The sequence below is a fragment of the Physeter macrocephalus genome, chromosome 9 (genome assembly GCF_002837175.3).
Source record: "Physeter macrocephalus isolate SW-GA chromosome 9, ASM283717v5, whole genome shotgun sequence".
NCBI lineage: Eukaryota > Metazoa > Chordata > Mammalia > Artiodactyla > Physeteridae > Physeter > Physeter macrocephalus.
Genome location: NC_041222.1, coordinates 106,877,986 through 106,882,392, shown reverse-complemented (window position 1 = coordinate 106,882,392; position 4,407 = coordinate 106,877,986). Strand labels below are relative to the sequence as shown.

The 4,407-nt window shown below is 49.7% G+C and overlaps 1 protein-coding gene across 5 annotated transcripts in view; it reads left to right on the top strand.

Annotated features, from left to right (window-relative positions):
• PALLD (palladin, cytoskeletal associated protein) overlaps window positions 1–4,407 on the top strand; it is a 388,874-nt gene that overhangs the window by 337,749 nt on the left and 46,718 nt on the right. The window contains exon 1 of one of the 5 annotated variants that reach the window (XM_028494275.2): window positions 20–85. The exons of the other annotated variants lie outside the window; for them this stretch is intronic. The gene's annotated coding sequence lies outside the window, so the exon portion shown is untranslated. Of the gene's footprint in view, window positions 1–19; window positions 86–4,407 lie in introns of those variants that run through there. 5 annotated transcript variants of the gene reach the window in all.

Sequence of the window (4,407 nt, the reverse complement as noted above, 5' to 3'; positions counted from 1 at the left end):
CCGCCGCGCTGCTCCGCGCCCTGCTGCCCTCGCCGCCGCCCGCCGCCGTCTCCGCGCTCGGCCTGCCCCGCGCCGCCCCTGCCGCGTGAGTGCCCGCCCGCGTGTGTATGTTGCGGGGTCCACCGGGCGGGGCGGGGCGGGGCGGGGAGCCGGGCTGGGTGCCCTGAGGGGGGCTGCAACCTGCGCGTCCGCGGAACCGAGAAATGAGCTCACCCACACATCGTACACGTGAGCTCGTCCACGTACGGATTGGAGGGGACAGGCATGTCAGTAGCTTCACGTTGGTGCAGAAAAGTGAGACCCTGTGCAAGCCGGCCAGAAATGATGGAGCCGGGCCTGTCCCCAGCCACAAATGATGGAGCCGGGCCTGTCCCCGGCCACAAATGATGGAACCGGACCCGTCCCCAAACACAAATGATGGAGCCGCACTGTCCCCAGCCACAAGTGATGGAGCCAGCCCTGTCCCTGGCGAGCCATGATCTCTGCAGGCATTGCACGATCCTCTGTCCCAGTCTTTCTGAATGGCTTTCCTTATGTCACAGCGGTGACATGACAGCCTTCTGAAATCTTTACTTAGAAACTCTGAAGAAAAATAAGATAATGTCCACAAAAGTAGAGGAAAGCCTTCAAAAGAGACCTACGGGCAGGTGTCTGTGCGTCTAAAGTGTAATGAGTAAGAGCTAGAACTCACCCTTTTGACTGAGGGGTTCGGAAATGTGTGCTAGCCAAGGTCAGGCCGGTTCCCTGTCTCAACCCTTCCTGTTGAAATCTTGCTTCAGGGCTCGCCAGGATCCCAGTAGTGTTCAGAGAGAAAAGAAGGAAACCCTAAGGAGGGTTTAGTACTGGAATAAAAATGCGAAGACCTTAGAATTCCAGTTCTCCTCATTCACGTGCAAGTTTCCCCCCCTGGGGTGTGCTGTTTGCCCACGACAAGGTGTGTCCAGGAGCTCCTGTTAGCTGGGTCCTGAGGCACTTTCTAAATGCTGGCTGCAGGAATTCTATGTTTGAAATCTGGCTCCTTCTCAAAGTTTTATTAGAAAAAGCTCAGTCAAATGACAACATAAATAAGTCGAATCAGGGAGGAGAGTCTGGATGGTACGGATGTATCATGGGCATCTGCTGAGAGTTGAGTCAGTCCGCTGGCCTGAGAAAACCTTTGTCTCTCTCCCCTCCTTTTGTGTTTGAGCTTTTATTTGGCGGCTGGGGAATGAATATTGTCTTGCTTCAAAGAAGCTAACCGTTAGAAAGGGAGGGGGTTGTTACCTGACACTCTTTGTCCTCTCTTACTAAGAAATGGCACCGAATCTTGCTTCTGGAGACGAGTCCTATATAAATCATCTGCATATTAGTTCTCGGTTGGAATTTGAACAAAGATGAGTCTACCAAAGCCTTGGTGGTGGAGGGGTCATACCTTTTATCATCTTTAGTAGAGAAAGTGGTTTATTCTGGTTTTTGACTTTGAAATTCCCTCGCGTTAAGCAGTTTTAAGGGCTTACCTCGAGTCATAGAAGCGCTGGCCTCTTATCAGCATCTGTCGTAGTTACGCATACGGAGTCAAAATAATTTTATAATTGTTCCCAGAGAGGGTCCAGCAGCTCCTGCCGCTTCTTAAAAGTTACTGGATTGGGGGAGAATGGATACATGTATATGTAGGGCTGAGTCACTGCGAAACCATCGCAACGTTGTTTATCGGCTATACTCCAATATAGAATAAAAAGTTTAAGAAAAAAAAAAGTGAATGGAGAAATCATGCTGGTTTTGTGCTGTGGGAAACTGTAGCCCAGAGGTAGTTAGGCGCTGTGACATCAGGGTTCAGTGGCCACCCCAGGCTTCCAGCTCTGTGCCAGCCCAGAAGGCACTGTGGTGTGGTTACCCTTTTGTCTTCAAAAAGTTTTCCTGTTGCCAAATGACACACACTTGAAGAATTCGTTCTTTTGGTTTGATACATGTGACTTTTGAAACATTCTTTTCCTCTGGTGAATTGTGGCATCACTCGTTTTGCATTCTGAATTAAAAACAAAAAAGTAGCTATTTATCCGTCGTAATAATTCAAATAATTTGCCAAAGACCGAGTGTCCCTTTCAGGGTTGCCATGACCAATTGGCGTCCTTGAATTTGTAGGAACTGCCGAACTCTTGTCAAGTGACTCTTTTCAATTACTTATTTATATGTCATCGGGCACTCGTGGTGATGATTGTGACCTCACGCTCAGTTTCACTTACACGTCGTTCCTCTGGTCGGACAGTTTTGCCATGTATGTCAAGTGCTACTAAATGGACCGATTACACGTGACTCAGTGAAGTGGAAATCCATTAGTTGGGTTTGTTTTTGTTGTTGTATTTTTTTGCCTACCTGTTGTACCAAAATACTGAGTATAAGTTTCAGATATCTCAGTTTTCTTAATCATCAGTCGTGGTACTGGCTGTTGTGTTGTTTCTATGTTCAGCATCGTCCTGTTTTCATCTGTTGAAGAGTAGGTCTAAGTAGTCAGTGGAGATACGGTTCTGCTTCTCGCGTCTGGGCAGTGAAGGGCAAGGCCAGGGGCAGAGGCAGGGAGGCCCGGGACAGCGGCCTCTTCCGGCGCGCGTCCTCGCGCGTGGGTGGGGTTTGGGGGACTTCTGTGCCTCCAGGCCCCTCGCGCCTTTCCTTCCTCAGACAGCTGCCTTCTTCCCCGGGCCGTGAGGTCACCTGCAGGGAACATACTGCCTTCTCAAAGCTGGTGACGGACACAGATGTTCAGGTGACTAAATCTCTCAGTCAGAGGCTGTGAGGAAGACCACGGGCCTCAGCAAGAAAGCGTTGGCACTTTTATAAAATGAATGTATTCCCCTCCTCTCAGAATCGCTGCTTCCATTTCTGTAATCCTGTCCCCTGCTCAGTGAATCAGCCCAAAAGGTGGTGGGGATCCAGGGCATTTGGGAGTGCCACCCCCCTCCCGGGAAGAGGGCAGCAGCTCTGCCTTTGCTGGTCCCGAGTGGCTGGGCAAGTCTCAAGGTGGATCAGATCAGACCCGACCCAGATGGCCCGCTGGGCACGGCACTTCTTGCCCACCTTCACGCTCCTGGAACCTGCTCTCAGGCAGCAGGTAGCCACGGTGCTACAACGCTTTATACTCTGAACTGCCTCTTTTATAATAAGCAGACTTCGCTGTGTTTGTCAGCAGAAAAGCATGTGTCAGTAGGAGCTGTGACGCACATGCGTTGAGAGCTTTCATCCTGCAGCCTCTCAGCTCTTGTCCTCTTTCTCCCTGACTTATAAGAAACAGGTAGGTGGGGACGGGTCATCATTCTCCCTTCAAGGTGAGAGGCACCAGGAGGGGCGGGTTTCCCAGGGTTCTGGAATTAGCCTGAGCGAGGGGGACTTCGCCTTGGGGTGTGGCCCAGGCTGATCTGTAATCAGTCTGATGTCCAATATTTTTTGACTAAGGAAGACTGCAGACCAACAAAAACCCCCAAGTCTTAAGGAAAAGTTTGTAACAGATTCCATTCTAGTTTAGACGTTTACAAGTCGGGACCGTGGTTAGATAGTAACTAATAGAAAAGACAGAACCGGCAGTGGACTTTGCCATAGGAAACAGCTAGAGGCGGAGGCCCCGAGGGTCTTGTCATTGGGCTCATTGGGGCCCAGCATCTTAGAGGATTCCACAAAAATGCACATCCAGTCCCAAGCAAGTATTCCCCAGAAAGTAGCAGGCCGGGTCTCGGGTGATGGTTCTTTTGAGCTACCTGCCCCAGGAACAGCTGGAAGAGCACCTCGGTCCTGGGTGACCCTGCACAGGGTGCGCGGGCGGGCGCAGCGCACACACGTGTGCCAGGGCCCAAAGGCAACGCGGAGAGAGTGTAACGTTAGTGTCAAGTTACGTGTGCTCCTTGAAGCATGAGCTTCAGGTGCCCACCTGGACGCCAACAGCTTTGGTTTCACAATAAAATGAGGAAAATAATAGAATTGATGTACAGAAACTTAGTTTGTGTATCTGGGGCTCTTTTTTTTTTTTGAATTTATTTTTTTATACAGCATCTTCTTACTAGTTATCCGTTGTATACACATCAGTGTCTACATGTCAATCCCAATCTCCCAATTCATCACACCACCACCACCACCCCCAGCGGCTTTCCCCCCTTGGTGTCCGTACTTTTGTTCTCTACATCTGTGTCTCTGTTTCTGCCCTGCAAACTGGTTCATCTGTACCATTTTTCTAGGTTCCACATATAGGCATTAATATACGATATTTGTTTTTCTCTTTCTGACTTACTTTGCTCTGTATGACAGTCTCTAGATCCATCCACGTGTCTGCAAATGACCCAATTTCTTTCCTTTTTATGGCTGAGTAATATTCCACTGTGTATATGTACCACATCTTCTTTATCCATTCATCTGTTGATGGGCATTTAGGTTGCTTCCATGACC